A 22,309-nucleotide genomic window follows, 5' to 3' on the forward strand; every position below is an offset into this window, starting at 1 on the left:
ATAGCAAACCCTTAAATTATTTGCTGAGTTAAAAGACCAAAGTTTGTTAAACATTTAGAAAAGTAAATTTATTGATTTGATTTGAAGTGGATTAAAGGTGAAGATGTGTTAAGTTCGTGCACAGAAAGTTGTCTATCATGTAACGTGCTCAGGAGTGTCAAGTTAAAGACAGTGACCTTATCATGATGATACTATTATGATTTGTTATATGTAGATACTACTAATTGAAATATAGATATAGAGTTTTCCGACTTCATTAAAGGACCTACAGAATAGATTTGAGAAATTATAAGAATATTCTTTCTTAACATTGAATTTATCTTTACATTAATATGTACACATGACATTTTAAACAATACAACACAGAGACATATAATATTTCACATTCTTCGATGTATATGCATTTTCAGCAAGAAATCTTATTTGGTGAACTATTTCTTATTTATTTCACTAAACGTGCGAATGTCGTGTCATTTCCTAAACCCGATACTTTGATGAGATTTATTTAAATAGTTGATTAATAACGTCACTAGCTATATAGATAGAAAATAGATTTTAAATATCACAGTGAATGGCTACTATATAAAAATAAATGCATTAAACGTGTAGAGTTAAATTAGGATCCTAGAAATATTTGTTTGATCAAAATAAGATTAACGGTACAAATTTTGTTGCACCAGATGCGCATTTCGACAATACATGTCTCTTCAGTGATGCTCGTGGCCAAAATATTTGAAATCCAAAGCTTATATAAAAGATGAAGAGCTATAATCCAAAAGGTCCAAAATATACAAGGGATAATCGACAAAATATGTCGACTGAAAGCATACACATTTTTGTACCTTTATTTATGAGAAATTACAAAAAAAAACTTACTTTATCTTAACGTATAGCAATATTTGTACAATATTAATGTAGTGTTTATTGTTGTCATACTGTAAATCATTTTTTTAACTGACAGAAGCTTGTGATTCTATTAAGGTTTACACTCACCTCAATACCTCGGTAGACCGAACTTGCTTTACTTACATCATTATAAATCAAATGTGTTCAAATAAATTTGGGAAGCATGGACATGAAAATGAAGTTTACCCTTGATAAACATACCACATCAATGTTTACACTTGATAAACATACCAAATCGATGTTTACCCTTGATAAACATACCACATCGATGTTAACCCTTGATAAACATACCACATCGATGTTAACCCTTGATAAACATACCACATCGATGTTTACCCTTGATAAACATACCACATCGATGTTAAGCTGAAAACCTTGATAAACATACCACATCGATGATAAGCTGAAAACCTTGATAAACATACCACATCGATGTTTACCCTTGATAAACATACCACATCGGTTTTTAGCTGAAAACCTTGATAAACATACCACATCGATATTAAGCTGAAAACCTTGATAAACATACCACATCGATTTTAAGCTAAAATTAGTTATCAATAGTACCAGAATTATAATTTTATACGCCAGACGCGCGTTTCGTCTACATAAGACTCATCAGTGACGCTCAGATCAAAATAGTTAAAAAGCCAAACAAAGATAAACATACCACATCGATTTTAAGCTGAAAACCTTGATAAACATACCATATCGATGTTAAGCTTAAAACATTGATAAACATACCACATCGATTTTAAGCTGAAAACCTTGATAAACATACCATATCGATGTTAATCTTAAAACCTTGATAAACATACCACATCGATGTTAAGCTGAAAACCTTGATAAACATACCACATCAATATTAAGCTTAAAACCTTGATAAACATACCACATCGATGTTAAGCTTAAAACCTTGATAAACATACCACATCAATGTTAGGCTGAAAAGGGCAAAAGCGTTTCATTTAATAAAAGGTTTCATTGTAGTGCTATAAAGTATTTCATTAAATAAAAAAAGTTCATTGTTTTGCAAACAAAAACAAACCCAATTTAATCTTACAAAGGGTTTCACTGTAGTTCTGAAAGAGATACAGAAGATACCATACAAATAACCAAACTCATTAGTCCGGAAAATACAAAACGACATAAACAACAGTTAACAAAACCAAAGACCAAATACTAGGTTACTTTGTAAGAATACTCCCGCCATATTTGCTTGTATGAGATGTCTGTCATATTCCTAAAGTTTGAAATAGTGCAAATGCACTAACATAATTGAATCAATGATAAAATCATTAAAAATTACTAGGTGAATTAAAGATGTAAAAATTCATAATATTTTACTATTCCCAATATTTTAATTGTCTTAAAATAAACATTACCAACACGATGGTAAACATAAATCAATAAGTGATTGCTTCAATATCAAATACAATGTAGAACTTACATTCTACATTACAACCCTATGAACCGCCATGACTGTCTTACGTAGTAGTTTTCTGAGATATTTTGTAGATTTTCTCTCGAATAAAACCTATAGTTTATAGTTCCTTATTGCTGTCTTCTCTTACCCTGGATTGTACTGAAATAGTCGACAAACCTTTAATTGTACAAGTACACACCCGTGATATCGCGGGTCCGTGACTGAATTAAAGTATATAACTATGCCTAAGCCTTATTTTAGTAATTAGTATTGTCATCTGATAAAGTCATGTCGATTATAAGATACAAAGTTTTCTCTGCTTTCAAATCTTTCTGTTTGAACCCGTCGACCTGGAACTTATCAATTATTGGTAATATTAATTATTTGGAAAACAAAAGGTCCTGGCTATCCAGGAATGGAGTATTTTTTAATCAACAGCATTGTCCTATATTAGTTATCTTGGAAAGTCTTGCTGATTGCTGAATAAAACTACAATAGGGAACAATTTGACAAAGATTGAATTTAGTAGTGTCAGCCCTTTGATTATGACCCGTGTATATAGCAAAATCCTAAATACACCGTTTGGTGGTGCGCCTGTCAAATGCGGAACGTACAGATAAGGTAATAGCTAACAGGTGAATATACTATTGGTATCGGTATCGGATTCGACCCGGAACTTGTTAATTATTGGCAATATTAATTATGAGGAAAACAAAAGGGTCTGGAGTGGTGTAATTTTTAATCTACACCATTGTCCTATATTAGTTATATATAGAGTTGAATTCTTTGATTTGTCGTTTTTATCCGATGACGGCTGACAAATTGGACCTCGTAATTTTAGTATTATAGATATAAGTAAACGAAGGTTCTCGGAAGTTTGATTGTACAAAATCAATACTTCTGATATGATAGTTCACCAAATATGATTTATAATTTTCACATATGTCTTATCAAAATTATCATTAAACACGAGTTCAACATTTAAATGAAGTCCAAAAGCTTTCATTTGACACAAAAAATGTCGCTCATTGTTTACTTTTTCAAGACGTAACAACTATGAGGAGGAACTCCGTCGATAATATATGTATTATGTATTTCTTTTGAGTATCTCTTTTTGACCGGCCCAGAATGTGCTGTTCCTTTTTTATGTCAATCAAATTAGGTGATGTTCACATTCTGAAAAGTTTATTACATGGTAATTATACTTAAATTTGAAATATATCATAACTAACAAGGAAGGAGTTTTTCTTATCTTTGAAAATTGTGCACTTGTACACTTTACATAAAGCTGTCTAGATAAAAAGAAATGTATAACAAGGAAAGCAGTGGAAGTCGTTTTATAAAGGTTGTACGTGTGAATTTTGAAAATACTAGAAATAGTTTCTTATATCGATTTCCTTTTTTCTTACTGTTAAAGCTAACAATTCTAACATTTCTCTCGTTTAATATCAAACTTATTATGTCAGTTTTAGATTTTGCCACTGTTGGTTTAGTAACCAAACAATCATGAACACTTTTAAATTTACAAACAAAATATCGCATAGAATAAAACGGAGAGAATATCAATTGAAAATATATGGAGAGTAATTGCAATTATTCATCTTATTTTTATACTGCTTCGGTATATTATACTTGTATTTGAATGAAAATAATTTAGACCAAATTACACAATGTGTCTATCATATAAATAAGAAGATGTTGTATGAGTGTCAATGAGACAACTCCCAATCAAAGTAACCATAGATAAAAAGTTAACAAATATAGGTCAAAGTACGGCCTAAAAGGGAAGAGATTGTAGTTATGACAATAAAAACATATCCGTTATCATCTGTGAAACGAATATTCAATCACAGTCAACCAACTTGTTCATGATGACGTCCGTAAAACTTAAAAAGAGATGATTTCAGATTCACCTTTTGGAACTCTTGGCTTAATAACCTCCTTGTTAACAGCAACCCTTAATCTAGGAAATCATAATACGAAATAACAGCACTAGTATCAACTGGGAGATGATGTTCGAGGTTGAAGAGCGCTGAGAACTCAAACATTTTCGAAATTGTTTCTCAAGTACTGCTTAGAGTATCTATTTCTAGGTTAGATATCTTAAGTATTATTCAAGATCTGGACTACCACTGGAAAATAGAAATATATATACTTAGTATTATAGTTATCATGTATATTAATGCTCTTAATATTGATATTCAGGTAACAAAAATAAGTGGACAGCAAAACATATATCTTCAACGTATTGGTTATCCATCGAAGACTGATTACGTCTAGTGGTATATATAACATGCATAATCAGCTCTAAAACATATTATTAAGATGATAATAGACTAGACCGAAACGCTGAGTCTGATACCTTTACCCGATTTATCACAGCACTTTTTTGTATTCGGCCAAAATTATAATATCAGATATGTTGCCCTTGAATTATGATTTTTATATAAATTTTAACATTTTTATAAAAAAAAAGATGTGATACGTTTTTCACCAAAACAACTATTCACCAGCGACAAAAAGTGAAAAAGTTATAAGCAACTGTTTGTCATCGTCCGGATTTTAACGATCAGTCAACCCAGTACCTTATAATAGCTTATAATACGCTCAGCATGACAGAATGTAAAACATTCAAACGAGAAAATCAATAGCGCGATGTATGCGAAGACAAAAAATGGTAAAGAAATATGATATACATCAGACATGCCTATCCTGCTCCACGTGTGGTATCAGTCGTGTATATGAATAACGGCCCAAATAATATCTAATCACTTTTTAAAAGGCGAGATCAATAAGTAGGCGTCAAAATAAAACATTCCCTCCCTTTCAACGTCAAATGACATACTTCAGTTTTGTGATATTTTAAAAAAAAGTTTACTTTTCCTTTTAAATACCTACAAAATCGATTATTTTACATCTGCATTGAATTAAAGTGTTAAACATCAGAGAACATATTATATTATATCATTATAGTTGAATACATCAACCAGAAAATGTTTGTATAATTTAAAGGCCAAAGTGTAGCAAATATTTGACAAGTTTGAAGTTGTGACATGCTTACGTTGCACAATGGTCATGCACAGTGAGTTGTTTGTTAAGTTATAAGCTGCGGCTAGTCAGAATTATTATCTGTTTATTCTATTAGTCAGATGGTTAACATTGGAACCAAGAAGATTTGTGGATAAGTATGAACTGTCATGGTCCTGTAATATAATCCTTTTTTTACCGTACAACTGACAGTGTACTTTCTCGGAACCGATTTTTTTTCTTTGCGTTGAACTTTACATGACATATAACTCTTAATGATGTTTCAAATAAATAATCTACAAAAATGTATAATAAATTGATCTTTATACGTTGTGCAAGATATATTTAAACCATCTGACTATCATAAAATTATGATTTTTGAGTGTCCTATGGTATATTCCTGCTATTAATGATTTTTTTCATTGTATATATTAACTTACTGTTTCTCAAATATTGTTAAATGGAAGGCATAGATGGCCTTAGTCAGATTTGAAACAACTTTGTTTTTTTTTTTGAAAGCAATGCGCCTGAACTTCATACTAGTTATTGAGTTGGTCTTCCAAGTGTTTTAAGTCGATAACTACTGGTGAGTATAAAAAGGAAAATCACAAAAATACTGAACTTAGAGGAATATCCAATCGGAAAGTCCATACTCACATGGCAAAATCAAATAACAAAACACATAAAAAAAAATGAACAAGAACTTTCAAATGTAGAAAATGGTGGATTAAACCTTGTTTTATAGCGCTAACCCTCTCACTTTGATGACAGTCTCATCAAATTCTGTTATATTTATAATGATGCATAACGAACACAAACTGCGAGTATATGTATATTTTCTTCTTCGGAATAATTATACATCACAAGTTATTATCATCAAATATTTACAGTATCTAATGTTAACATTAATAGTATATTACAAGTTATTGAACTATTGTTTAGGAATAGATCATATTGCACTGTGGTACTGAAAATAGATTTTATATTATATAGTACATGACTACTAACCACGCTACTAACAATATATATAAACAAATCAATGACATAATTTGTAGCATTGACTGTCATCCATATTATACATTCTATATAAGTTAATTGACCACCGACGTCGACTTGGGAGATAATATTGTTCCTCAAAATTAAGGATGGAAATAGGGAATATGTCACAAAGACAGCAATCTGATCAAAAAGCAGAAAAAACAACCGAAGGTCACACATGTGTCTTCAACGTAGCGAGAAAATTTCGCGCCTGGCGGTTGCCTTGCTCATGTGTTATATATCAACTTTCAAAAGAAAAAAGGACATGTAGTTTGATTGCAAATACCATATATTTATCAAAAGCCTAATTTGGAGCAAATAAGAAACGAGACAATATGGCCGCATTTATTGATAAGGTGGATCTCATATCGCCACACGGCTTTCTTGCAAACTAGAATATATTTTCTTTGTACATTGATAGTCATTGAAATCATACAAATTCCTATGAAAAAATAAGGAGATGCCGAATGATTGACAATGGTGGGACAGCACCATAGAAGTAAAAACTGCAAAATTCAGTTGCAAATGGTTTCACTTCATAGGTCGGTAAGAAGGACGATAAAAAGGCAAGGAAAATACGAAGACAACACACCTAACTAAGAAGAGACAAAAACACATTGACTACGCCAGACATAAAACGAAAATACAAAAAGACACAACCAGCTGTATACAAAACACAACACAGAAAACCTAAAAATGGTCAATACGAGCCCTACCAAATCTGGGAGTTATCACAAGGAGGTCAAGCAAACCTGGTCCACATGTGGCACTCGTCGTGTTATTCCTATAAAATATGCAAGTAAGTTTTATCAACGTACTCGCAGTTATTGACAGCTAGTTCATAGCCAAATACACCTTTCAAATATATCATAAATACTTTAGCATCAATGAAAAGTATGCACTTAATTCAAAGACAAAGTTAAAAAACTATTTATGCAAAAAGATGCAATCAAACTATGATTTCATATGGAAAACTGAGCTTAATAATGATTTCAGAGGCAATAAACTGTAAAGCTTAGAACTAATAGACTTTTTAATAGCAGATTTTGCTTAGAAAATTACATTTTGCAAGAAAATTTTAGACATAGAAATTACTTAACGAAATTCCGTATCAGTGCTCACGATTTAGTGATTGAGAGGGGAAAGTACAAAAATCTGACAGTGTCAGAACATATCTGTAAATTGTGTGGTACTGAGGTTGAAGATGAATTTCATTTTCTTCTTCAGTGCCACAAACTTTCAAATATTCGTTTCAACTTTTTAAATAAAAAAGTTCATTGTTTTGCAACAAAAACAAACACCATTTAATCTTACAAAGGATTTCATTGAAGTTCTGAAAGAGAAGCAGACGATACCTTACAAATAACCAAACTCATTAGTCCGAAAAATACAAAAAGACTAAAAGATATACAACTGTTAACAAAAAACAACGTAGAAGACCAAATACTAGGTTACTTTGTAAGAATACTCCCGCCATATTTGCTTGTATGAGATGTCTGTCATATTCCTAAAGTTTGATATAGTGCAAATGCACTAACATAATTGAATCAATGATAACAACATCAAAATAACTAGGTGAATTAACTCTGTAAAAGTTCATAATATTTTACTATTCCCTATAGTTCTTCAAGTGAAAATAGACAATCACCTTGTTTTAATTGTCTTAAAATAAACATTACCAACACGATGGTAAATATACATCAATAAGTAATTGCTTCAATATCAAATACAATGTAGAACTTACATTCTACATTACAACCCTTTGAACCGCCATGGCTGTCTTACGTAGTAGTTTTCTATATTTTTTCTCTTGAATATATAGCCAATTATTTATAGTTCTTTATTACTGTCTTGTGCTGAAATAAGTCAACATACCTTTGATTGTATATAAGTGTACGCAGGTTCTCGGAAGTTTGCTTGTACAATCAGGTATTTCTTATATGAAAGTAGACCAATTATTTGAGATGATGATGAGGGTGATGATGATGACAAAAAAGAGCTATACGAGCAAAAATTTTCATTTGAAAGAATAATAAATGTTCAGAGGAAATATATATATATATTAATTTAATTTTCCAGAATATTGGTAACTTTTCGGCTTTCAAACGTTTTTGAGAGCATGAAACGCACATACATGTAAATATGTTAATGACGAAAATATCTAAACTTTTCATTGCAAACTGAAAAATCTGTAGTGACCAATTCTTGAAATTATTGATAAGTTATCACTAGCCCAGTAGTCAGTACTATGGTGTTGACATGAATATCAATTATATGGTAATTTTTCTAAATTTTCTGTTTACAAAACTCAATTTTTTTCCCCGAAAAGCTAACGATTTTCTTATCCCAAGCATAGATTACCTTAGCCGTAGTTGGCACAACTTGTTGGAATTTAGGGTCCTCAATGCTCTTCAACTTTGTACTTAATAACTATTTTGATCTGAACGTCACTGATGAGTCTTATGTCGACAAAAAAACGCGCCTTATGTATTCAATTATAACCCTGGTGCCTTTGTCTATATCATTAGGAATTTTATCCCTTAAATATAAACTATATTGTTTGGTGATAATGTAATGTTATGCCCTGAATATGATTTTTCCCTTAATTAATTCTGAATTGCAATATTTAATTTTTCAATGTAAAATAAGATAATATTATATCACAATCATACTCTTGCAGATAAAAATTGCATAGATTTGAAACAAATTCGGGTTCAATAAAGATTGAATTAATGTATTTTATGAAAAAATATTAACATGCACAATCCAAAAATATATATCAATTCTTAGATTTTAAGGACGTTTGCTCCTCTCCTTTTTGAATATTTGCCAGATTTTCGGAATCCTCTGGTTTTATCCATGTATTAACATGAAAAAAAAATTTGCCCACTAACCCCAACTTTTCTTTTCATATTTTTATTCTATATTGTTTAAAAGGCCATATTTCAAAATCTTGTGAAATCCTTGTTATTTTTTCATAGTTTTTTAAACAAAAAATGTGTCAATGTTAAGTGAAAGAAAAATCTAGAGAGAACTATTTCCCGCCAAATTTTAAATGGCTTATATCTCAAAAACAAGCACTTAGACCCTCCATTTTTTTCTGATGTTTTAGTTTCTTTATTTATATACTCTCAATTTATAACAGTCTTTTTTAAAGCTTGTTATTTTTAAAGAGAGTAGCGAACATCCTTAAAATTTCATGATTGACTTATCTTTGAAAATAAAGCACTTGTACACACAACAAAAATCTGTTTAGATAACAAAAAAAGTTTATAACAGGATAGGCAGTAAAATTCGTCTTATAAAGGTTATACGTGTGATGTTTGAAAATAATAAAAATAGTTTCCTATATTGACTTTCTTGTTTCGAATCTCAAAACAAACATTTGTTACATTTCTCTCACTTAAATAACTTTGTTGTATACCAACTTATTATGTCAGTATTAGTTTTTGGCCACTGTTGGTTTAGTAACCGCAAAAAATCACGAACCCTTTTATATTTACAAACAAAATTTGGCATAGAATAAAACGGAGAAATTATCAATTAAAAATATATGAAGAGTCTTAATTGCATTTAGTGTACTTATTTTTATACTGCTCTGGTATATCATACTTGTATTTCAATGGCAATAAGTTAGACTTAATAACACAATTGTATAAAAAAAAAATAAGAAGATATTGTAAGAGTGTCAATAAGACAACTCTCCATTAAAGTCACAATACATTAAAAGTTAACAGTTATAGGTTAAAGAACGACATAAAAGGGAATGGATTATAGTTATGACAATACAAACATATCTGTTATCATCTGTGAAACGGATAATCAATAACGGTCGACAAACTCGTGATGGTGTCCGTATAACTAAAGAAGGAATGGTATCAGCTTCACCTCTTAGAACTCTTGGCTTAACAGTATTATTTTTAACAGCAACCCACCATAAATGAAATCATGATAAGAAATAACAGCCCTAGTATTAACTTAGAAATAATGTTCGAGGTTGGAGCGCGCTGAAAACCTTAAAAAAATTCCGAAAAATTTTGCCAAATACTGCTTAGATTATAAATGTCTGTGGTATTATTCAAGATCCAGACTAACACTAGAAAAAAAGAACACATGTACATATTATGATAATTATTGTGTATATTAATGTTCCTAATTTTGATATTTAGGTAACACAACAAATTTTAAAGGGATTGGTTGTGGATTGAAGACTTATTACGTCTAGAGGAAATATAACATGCATACTTAGTATTCAGATCTAAAACATATTACTAAGATGTAAATAGTCTAGATCGAAACGCAGATTCTGATACTTCTAACGGATTTTTATATTTATTATAGAACATAGATTTTAAAGTTTTCAAAGATTTTGTTTACATACTAGAAGCCAGTATTACAGAAACAATTCCCTTATGAGGAGAACGGAATAATATCATTAGTATGTTCCAAATTGGTAGAAACCATACTTTTGGGGAGGGAGCTTGTTAAGCTGGGATCAAGCATAATGACATAGGTGATAAATTTGGTTCATTTTACGCATTTTTGGCGTAATAAAGGCGTGATATGTATTTTAATAAAGAGGTGAGCTGAACAAATGGCTGCATTCGGTGTACATTGCAATGTTGCATAGCGTACATAAGTTTATGTCCTGCCGACAGCTATTACAAAATGATTATAGATGCCCTTAAAAAAATACAAATATGCAAATTCCTGACTCGAATTAAAATTTATTCGCGTATTGTTTAATCTAATATGTGTTTTGCCTTTACATTTTATTGCTGCACAAAGAACATCATCGATTCGAAAACTTTTCAGATTAAAATTCGAAAGGTTGACCGCTGTATAATTGCTGTATAAAATAACGACAAATCGAAAAAAGTAAAGAATCTAAATAGAAATAGACATACACGAAGAGATTCTTCATGATTTGTTTGCATATAGGGAAATGATTTGCAGGTTAAATCTTTAGGTTGCATAACTTTAATCTTATCTGCTTTCCTAAGTATTCGGCCAAAATTATAATATCAGATATGTTGCCCTTGAATTATGATTTTTATATCAATTTTATCATTTTTATGAAAAATAAAAAGAAGTGATACTTATTTCACTTAAAACAACTATTCACCAGAGATCAAAAGTGAAAAGATATAATCAACTGTTTGTCATCGTACGAATTTCAACAGTGAGTCAACCCAGTACCTTATAAAAGCATATTATACGCCCAGCATGACAGAATGTTAAACATTCAAACGAGAAATGCAAAGACAAAAATTGGTTAAGAAATATGATAAACATCAGCCTATTTTCGGGATAAAACTCATAAGTTGGAAGTAAACAGACAACTCCATGACAAAATAAGATAAAGACAAAAGACAAACAACGGTATACAAAAACAACACAGAAAACTTAGACTGCGCAACACGAGACCAACATAAAACTGTGGGAGATCTTAGGTGCTTCAAAAGGATATTTAGATCCTGCTCCACATGTTGTATCAGTCGTGTATATGAATAACGGCCCAAATAGTATGTAATCAATTTTTAAAAGGCGAGATCACCTTTCACCGTCAAATGACATACTTCAGTTTTGTGATACTTAAAAAAAAGCTTACTTTTCCTTTTAAATACTTAAAAATCGATTATTTTGCACCTGCATTGAATTAAAGTGTTAAACATCAGAGAATATCTTATATCATATTATTATAATTGTATACATCAACCAGACATAGTTTGTATAAATTAAAGGCCAAAGTGTAGCAAATATTTGACAAGTTTGAAGTTATGACATGCTTAAGTTGCACAATGTTCATGCACAGTACGTTATTTGTTATTTTATAAACTGCGGCTAGTCAGAATTATTATCTGTTTATTTTAATAGTCCGATGGTAAATAATGGAACCAAAAAAGATATTTGTGGATAAGTATGATCTGTCATGGTCCTGCCATGTAATGCTTTTTTTACCAAACAACATACAGTGTACTTTCTCGGAACCGATTTTTTTCTTTGCAATGAACTTTACATGACATAACTGTTAATGATGTTTCTAATAAAAAAAAGTACTTATGCACGAACGTTGATCTATTTATGTTCTGCAAGATATATTTGAACCATCCAATTATCATAAAATTAAGATTTTTGAGTGTCCTATGGTATATTCTTACTATGTATTAATGTTTTTTTTTTCATTTTATCTATTAACTTACTGTTTCTCAAATATTGTTAAATGGAAGGCATAGATGGTCTTAGTCAGGTTTGAAACAACTTTCTTTTCCTTTTTTGAAAGCAATGCTCCTTAACTTCATACTAGTAACTGAATTGGTCTTCCAGGTGTTTTAAGTCGATAACCACTGCACACAAACTGCGAGTATAGGTATATTTTTTTCTTCGGAATGATAATACATCACAAGTTGTTATCATCAAACATTTACAGTATTCAATGTTAACATTAATAGTATATTACAAGTTATTGAACTATTGTTGTGGAATAGATCATATTGCACTGTAGTACTGAAAATAGATTTTAAATTATATAGTACATGACTACTGATAATATATATAAACAAATCAATATCATTAATTGTAGCATTGACCTTCATCCATATAATACATTCTATATAAGTTAATTGACCACCGACGTCGACTTAGGAGATAATACTTTTCCTCAAGATTGAGAATAGAAATGGGGAATATGTCAAAGAGACAACAACTTGACCAAAGAGCAGAAAACAGACGAAGGCCAACAATTGGTCTTCAACGCAGCGGGAAAATCCCACACCCGGAAGTTGCCTTGTTCATATCATATCAACTTACAAAAGAAAAAAAAGGACATAAAGTTTGATTGCAAATATCATATAATTATCAAGAGCCTAATTGGACGCAAATGAGGCACGACACAACATGGCCGCATTTAACATTGCCATTAAAGTGCGAGGTTTGGCATGCCACAAAACCAGGTTCAACCCACCATTTTTTCCTTTAAAAATGTCCTGTACCAAGTCAGGAATATGGCCATTGTTATATTATTGTTCGTTTCTTTGGGTGTTACTTTTTAACGTTGCGTCGTTTGTTTTCTCTTATTTTTGAGTGTAAATTCACATTGCGATAAGACGTTTCACGGTACTTGTCTATCCCAAATTCATGTATTTGGTTTTGATGTTATATTTGTTATTCTCGTGGGATTTTGTCTGATACTTGGTCCGTTTCTGTGTGTGTTACATTTTAGTGTTGTGTCGTTGTTCTCCTCTTATATTTATTGCGTTTCCCTCGGTTTTAGTTTGTCACCCCGATTTTGTTTTTTTTGTCCATAGATTTATGAGTTTTGAACAGCGGTATACTACTGTTGACTTTATTTATTGATAAGATGGATCTCATAGCGCCCTACGGCATTCTTATAAACTAGAATATTTTTTCTTTGTACATTGAAAGCCGTATACTTGTGACAAAAACTCGTAAGCTTGTAAAGCATTGGTTTACCTTCTTTACTGGTATCATGGATCATATATATCGGTATGTAAAAATAAGGAGATGAGGAATGATTGACAATGGTGTGACAGCATCATAGAAGGAGATGATGAATGATTGACAATGGTGTGGCAGCATCATAGAAGGACAAACTGTAAAAATCAGTTGCAAATGGTTTCAATTCATAGGTCGGAAAAACGATTTAAAAACATGGAAAATATGAAATCAACACACCCAAATAAGAATAGGTAAAAACACATTGATAACGCCAGACATAAAACGAAAATACAAAAAGACACAACCAGCTGTATATAAAACACAACACAGGAAACCTAAAAATGGTCAATACGAGCCCTACCAAATCTGGGAGTGATCACAAGGAGGTCAAGCAAACCTAGTCCACATGTGACACTCATCACGTTATTCCTATAAAATATGCAAGTAAGTTGTATCAACAGCTAGTTCGTGGCCAAATACACCTTTCAAATATATCATGTTCTCCCAGAATAATGTAACAATCAGTACACATCTAACGGATTCGGTGTAAAAATATCATAAAAAGTATGAAAACTTATGAATTTATGCAAGCCAAAATATAAATAATCGACTAAATATAGGATAAAAAGGACTAGTAACTGTACATATGTAACATATCAATATACGTTTAGTGATATCTTTATAATGCAATATTAGTACCTATACAACAATAATGATATTTTACAACAATGTTGAATTCATAAACGTTAACATAATTTGATATAAGGATATAAACTGAATAATTAAGGATGTGATATCTCGTTTCCAAATAAGGATATGCAGGTGTAAAGTTGTTGATAATATAAAACTCTTTTATTTAAACTCTGTGATATTTAAATTCCACTAGGTTTCATCGACTTTACTATGTTGATCAAATGTCCAGCTTATTATTAAAACAAATACAAGGGGAAATAGGATAATTCATTTTTCCTGTCATTTGAGGATTGTGGTTCGAATAAAGTTAATAATATTAAAACTTGAAGGTTAGGTCAATGTTAACTTAAAGTAAGATGAAAAATCAATTAACTTCTACATTCATGTTTAAAAAAAAAAAACCAAATCTGTTCAATAAATTATGTCAATTCTTAAATGTGTTTAATTTCTCGAATACGTTTTATAATAGTCAAAGGCTTTTTTGTACAACGCAACTTATCTCTTATTTAGTTTGCTATAATACTACTAATAACCAATTAACGTACATGAATTGATACTAATAGAACTACAATTTTAAATTGTAACCTTCCTACCCTTTAATGGTTCTAAAAAACGATCAAAATTAACGTAACATTTTCTTCTTAACTGTTGATGTAAATGTCCTTTGGTTTTTAGTCTTTGTTTAGTCCTTGGTTTTGCTTGTTATTGTCTTTCTGCCATATTTTAATGTCTGAAAAATTAATACAATAAAAAACACAATTTTCAGATTTGAATAAATCACTATTTAAACTAAAACTTAAGGAATAAATATACAGATAAGATGTGAATATACCTTTCGTGATTGGATCAACAGGATGAGTTTGATATTTCCTACAGATTGTTCATAATACAGAGGAATATCATCGGTATGTTCTGCATGGTAGACACTTTTTTGTGTTTTATCATGCAGAACCTGGACCAAAAGTTTGAGTTAAAGATTCAATCATCGGTGATATAAATGGTTCAAAGTTATTAGAACCGGGTCATATTAAGTGTATATGATGGGGTATAACTTTCATTAAAAAACAACGCACCAGATACCAAAATGGCCTAGATGTGATCAACTATTTCTCATTGTACGGCTTCCAATAATGAGCAGATACAATATTGTAACGTATGTCTCAAAAGGCAAAAGACACGACTCACCAACATTTTAAAAGATAACATCAACGGCCTGATTAGTGTTCAAACGATAAACGAAAAATAGGTATTATAGACCGTAATCATTCCTATTTCAGGAAGGACCTAAATTAAAATACATACGTTTAAAATGGAATAGTCATTGAGAAGTAATATATACGATGAGCAGCGGCCTTAATAGTATGTATTCATTTTTAAAAGTTATGATCAGTAAGTAGGCGTCAAAATTAGAAATCCTCTATCATCCATCAAGTTTACGTTTGCATTTAAAATACTTTGAATCGACTTTTTATTCAACTGTATTGAATAAATGTGTTTAACATCAAAACAATATTCTGTATAATAGTACGGTAATTGCATACCTAACCCCAAAAATGTGTGCATAGTTAAAAGACCAAAGTATAGAAAATATTTAACAAGTATTTCATGTTTAAATTTGAAGTTGTGAATGTTTAAGTTACGTCATGCACAGTGAGCTGTGTGTTATATTGTAAGCTAAGGCTAGTCAAAATTATAATATACCCGTGCTTATAATTCTGTGGTGAAGACCGGGGCTCAGGTGATAATGGAAGTGTTATGGTTTCATCTGCCCTGGCCTTGGCCTGATGTATTCTTATACCTTTTAAACATATTATCTGAATTGTATGTAATCACTAAGAGTAGACGATTTTTTTTTATTGAAAACAAATTTGCTTTCTTCGCATCGATGTTGTTTTTAAACTGATTGTGTCATTTTAGTTTGCTTTCACATTCTTTTTTATTTAAGCAGAACCATATACAACTATCATATAACTATAATGGTAAGTTTCTAATAAAACAGAGTTTAACATAGTAAATGATTATGCCATTCTGCTGTTTTGGCTCGAGATGTAGCGTTTATAATGTGCACAAATCGCGAGTATGATTTCATTTTGTTATAACTGAAAGATATTTCTTTCAATTTATCAGCATCAAAAAAATTGTGAACGGAAATTGGGAATTGAAAATCCGAAATATATATAAAAAAAAAGGCAGCAACCCGACCAAAAAGCAGAAAACAGCCGAAGGCCACCGATGGGTTTTCAACTCAACGGGAAAATTCCGAACAGGAAGTGTGCCTCAGCTGGCCCTAATGAAATGTGTTGAACAGGTACCTTACCCTTCTAGTCATATGATAGTTGTATAGGGTTCTGCTAAAAACCTTTATAATATTTAAATCCTTTCTTAATTTTGGAAACTCGTTTTAGAAATTCAAATGTGACGTCACTTTGTACTATATAGTCATTTTATAAATTTTACTGTTTGAATTATTCTAAATAATAAGAATGTTCTTGTCCCATGCGGATTGCCTTGTCCGTATATTGTCGCAACTTTTTAGAACGTTTGGTCCTCGGTGGTCTTCAACTTTGTACTTGTTTTGGCTTTCGGACTTTTTTCGTCTGAGTGTCGCTGGTTAGTCTTTTGTGGACGTGGTGCGCGTCTGGCGTATTAAATGTTTAGCCTGGTACCTTTTCTTGGCTATTATTCGTTTGTTTCTCTGTCCTTATATTTTCTTTCATTTATTTGTACTGTAGTCCTGTCATGTAATGTTGTCATGTTAATGTTATAATCAACATTGCTATTTAAGTGGGAGGTTTGGCATTCCACAAAACCAGGTTCAACCCACCATTTTTTTTCTTAAAATGCCCAGTACCAAATCAGGAAAATGGCCATTGTTAAAAAAGAGGGACGAAAGACATTTTACTTTTGTTTTGTGCATAGAGTTACATATCAATTATAATATAAGAATAAGGACATAAGGTTTGATCACTAATTACAATATCTCGTCAGAGGCAAAAAAGAAAGAACTTCTATAGCACTGTACTGTATTCCACAATGAGCAAAACCCAAACCGTACAGAAAGCTTTATAACTCTTTAACATGATACAATATAATAAAATGAGAAAATCAATGCCTGAATTGTGATTTTTTGTTTCACCTGATGTCTTTTAATTTGAACGAAATTAACATATTGGTTTACTTATGGCAATATCACACAATATGCGTGCAATCATACAGTAAAGCATTATGAAAAAAATCTTCTGATTTCTAAGTTGGATTTGCACTCTTTTAAATATCATATCAGTTCGTTTGCCATGACTGAACTTACTATACATGGAGCTTTATTCGGGTATTATTTACAACCATATTTAGGGCGGTTGGAAATGAAAAGAATGTTAACCCTCCTTAATAACATGTAAAAAACGATCATAAGCTGAGTGAGTCAATAGGTGATTTTCTAGAAAAGGTTTTAGCCTATGTTTTGTCATTATATTTTATTTTATTGTTATTCTAGTTTACGTTGGTACAAAGTTTCTGTCATCTTTAAATAATTTCAGACAAATTAGAAAAATGGAGAATTCATATCGTTTTGGAACAGTTCAAAAGCAATTAAATTGTGGAGTAAATAACAGAACAAACATTAATATTTCTAGGCTAATTAATTAAGGAAAAGTTCAAAATGTTTGACATTTTTTAAATGATAAAAAAGAAACAGATAATGATTCTGTTTCATTTGTCATCTACTAGATATTGCCAACACGACAGTAACATACATAAACTAATATTGATTGAAATTTCAATAAATTATGCAACTACAAATCTACATAACAATCATAGGATCAACATGAGGTAGTAGGTACAATTATAATGTTATATATGTTTGTCTTAAATTCAACCACTATTTCATAGCTTCATTACTTATCCTGGCTTCATAAGAAAAATCAAGTCACCTTTATGATTTCATGTATGAGCGGACTTGTTCTTTGGAGTTTGGCAGTACAAGACAATAACAATCAAAACCAAAGAGTAAACAAAGACTCACAAAACCAAAGGACATTTACATCAACAGTTATAAAAAATAATGAAGAAACAACACGAACTCCACTAAAAACCGGGAGTGAAATCAGATGCTCCGGAAGGGTAAGCATTTCCTGTACCGTATTCGGCACCCTTCATGTTATTTCTTTGTTCAGGTCGGTAATGAGGGAAGGTTATTATGAATGGAGAAGAATATCAGATATGATTTCTGACACACTTTTGTCATAATGGCCAATCAGCTCATGATGGCGACCGTGAAATATCTTGAGTGATGACCTTAATTTGATTGATTCATAGCCCAGTCTTAGCAACTTTTGAGAAAGCAGTGTTCCTCGTTCAACAAAATCAACGTACTTTGAGCTAGCTCTAGAGTAACGTATCAATTGAGACACATTTACTCCAGTTTATCATGAATTTTGGTATTTAACCTACCATCACCAGTCATTTCGAGAAAAAGTCTAAATATGAAGCCGATTTATCTGTGTCGGTAGTATCTTTAATTCCAAGTTCACTTGGATATATCAAATGTAAGTGATCACTGAATCTATTATTATTAAGAGACAGTACATCATCAATATACCGAAAGGTGAAATTAAAAGACTGGTCTTATTTCTTTTCTCCTTTCTGTACAAGCCCTTGGATAAATTCTGCTTCATATGAATATAAAACAAATCTGCAAGTAGAGGAGCGCAATGGGTACCCATTGGGATTCCAATAATCTGTTGGTAGACCAAACCTCAAATTCAACAAATATGTTGGCAATTAAATAATCCAACATGGCATTGATATCTTCGTCGGTATATTTTCTCCTTGACTCTATATGATTTTTCACAAAGTAAGTTGAATTCCAGCCCAAAACTAGATATTTAAAACGTCTAGTGTCTAAAACGTCTAGATATTTAAAACGTCTACAATTCGGTACTTCTGATCTGAGAAACAGATAAATATGTCAACTTTTTACATTTTTAACTTATTTTACCAAATTTACTTATTTAAAAAGTTAAAGGTATGCATAGGAACTATTTTGTTAAATGTGTACTATAAAGTTAAATTAAAAAAAATGAACTCCGAGAAAAATTCAAAAAGAAAAATCTATAATTAAATGGCAAAATCAAAAGATCAAACGAATGGATAACAACTGTTATACTCCAGAAATGGTACTGACATTTTCTAATGTAGAAAATGGTGGATTAACCTGTTTTGTAGATGACTTGTGTGACAGTCGCATCAAATGCCATTGTATTGACAACGATGTATGACCAAAGCAAACAGACACAATAGGTAAAAATGTCAAAATAGAAGTACAGTAGTCGACATTGTGTTATCATCTTAAAACCTGTCTTCATTGTACGATATATTTGATGTTGTCTATGCTATCTATTTTTTCTTTGTTAATTAGCACGTAAAACACATATAGATAGAAATAGAAATAGATAGTTTATTCTCATAAAACCATGATAGTACAAAGATTACAGAGAAGTTAAAACAATAATATACATAATAAGAAAAATAAAAATGCATTAAAATGCATAAAATTGATGAAATGAACAGTTTCCTGAATTTAAATTATTTATATGCAAAATATTCACAATACACATTTTCGTTTATAAAGTAAAAGTTTCATAACAGTTTTTGTTTAGAATATGATTCATTTAATTAATTAAAAAAAAAACTTTGGAAACAATATTAAAGTTTCATTTTAAATGTTCAGATGTTATATCATCAATTATTATACTTCCTGTGAGAATGTCCTTCTATAGTAAAATTGCTCTATTTTGGCATAGTTTTTAAAAGAAATATATAGCGTTACCTGCACTATGCGAAAATAGTATGCCTTCCTGTTGCAAAAGACTATTGATTTTCACGTCAATCATTGTCAATTTCACGTGCAAAGGCGGAGCTAAGTTGCTTTGACAAACAAGTGGGTTGGATTTATTAGCCTGACAATTAATTAACTATTACAATTGAACAATAAGGGGGAAATAGTCGATACCATTTAAAATCTGACATTTTAAGAGACTTTAAAATACTCTAGTTTCTGTTAGAACGTTTTTGTTTACTTCTGTGTACTGCCGTTGAAGCCAAAATTGTTTGAATACTTTAGACGTCATTTGTTGCAGATAAATAGTTATGACCACATCACTGTTTTTTGTAAGTTATTGCATACTAAGGAAAGTGTTAATGAGGATGAAATGGAAGGGGTATGGAGTAAACCTTGTTAAGACAAAATCCAAAACAATTACCGGGCAATCAAAGCTATGACACGATGCCTTTTTGGTACTTCTTCATCTTGAAGTCAACATGACTTCATGCCTTCAACAAGAGCAAAATAAAGGTACCTCATAGCAAGTTTAAGACAACCTTTAGCACCAACTTAAGCAGAGTTCTACTTGTTTAACTAGTCAATAATTATGCTTTTGAATCTTTTGAATCTTATTTTCATCCCTTAATGGACCTCTGATTGTGGAGAAAATGTTCCATGATGAAATTGATATTATACAAAATATAGCTATGTTATTATATTTCATAAATAAACACGAATAGTTGCAGTATAAATACATGTATATGCAGAGTTACATAAAGAGCAGTTTTTTTACATTGAAATACACTACTATTCAAAATAGTTAACAGTCAGTATAATAATGATAAATTAAAGAACCAAAAGGGCTGGAAATATTCGATTTTCGATTAACAGTTATATTTTGGTTGACGTCTACTTGAATCCGGGAAATACACCTGAGTATCCAGGATGATAGAGTAATATATAATTGTGGGATAAAATGCTTAGAAGAAGACAGACAAGTAAAGTCTTAATTGTAACGTGCTTTGACGTGTTTCTGTGTGTGTTGGCTGATGTTTTTGTTGCACTTCAATGTTTCTGTTGTTCATTTGTTTTCCTCTTGAAATCGATGCGTTTACCTTGGTTTCAGTGTGAAACCCGAATTTGTTTTCTATCAATCGATTTATGACTTTTCAAAAGCGGTATACTACTGCTGACTTTATCTATATAAAGATGACTATCTGCTTGAAAGTAAGTCTCTCTTCATTTTGCGAAGTCCCACAAAACCCCCTTCACTAAAAGTCATCATCACTACCATGATTTCAGGAAGGCGGTTATATAAGATTTGTCATTAGATCTTTCCTTACATTTGCAGGTCAATTTCAAACATAATAATAAATTTTGGATAAATTCGGTAACTTAAAACCGTATTCGTTCATCAGTAAAAAAATGACATTTTGCAAACAACTGTTTCTGAATTAGTTATATGTAAGTGGTATGTAATTATTTCTAAGTGGACATCATTTAAAGTTGTTGCAAGAACATTATGTAAACTAGTTATTCAAACTCAACTAATCAGGCAAATAATTGGATATGCCAGATGCGCATTTAGTCTACAAAAGTCCTAGTGATGCTTGAATCAAACGGCAAAAAAAAGTTGAGGAAAAAAAAGTCATCCATCCATTAAGAGAAAACAAATCCAAATTACAAACTAAAACCGAGGAAAAAACGAGCACCAGAAACACTGACTGCAACAAAAACAAACGTCAACTTAAACAAAAACTTTACCATGTTGATCACACGATCATCTTGTTATGAAAACAAATCCAGGGGAATTTGATCGTACATATTCCATTTTATTTGATTCCCGTGTTTAAGATTAATTTAAGCATTTGGAAACGGTTATTTAGTTATATATCATTTTAGAAGTTTAAAAAATTGAAACAACACGTTTAATAATTTTA

The sequence above is a fragment of the Mytilus galloprovincialis genome, chromosome 9, assembly GCF_965363235.1.
Source record: "Mytilus galloprovincialis chromosome 9, xbMytGall1.hap1.1, whole genome shotgun sequence".
Classification (NCBI taxonomy): Eukaryota; Metazoa; Mollusca; class Bivalvia; order Mytilida; family Mytilidae; genus Mytilus; species Mytilus galloprovincialis.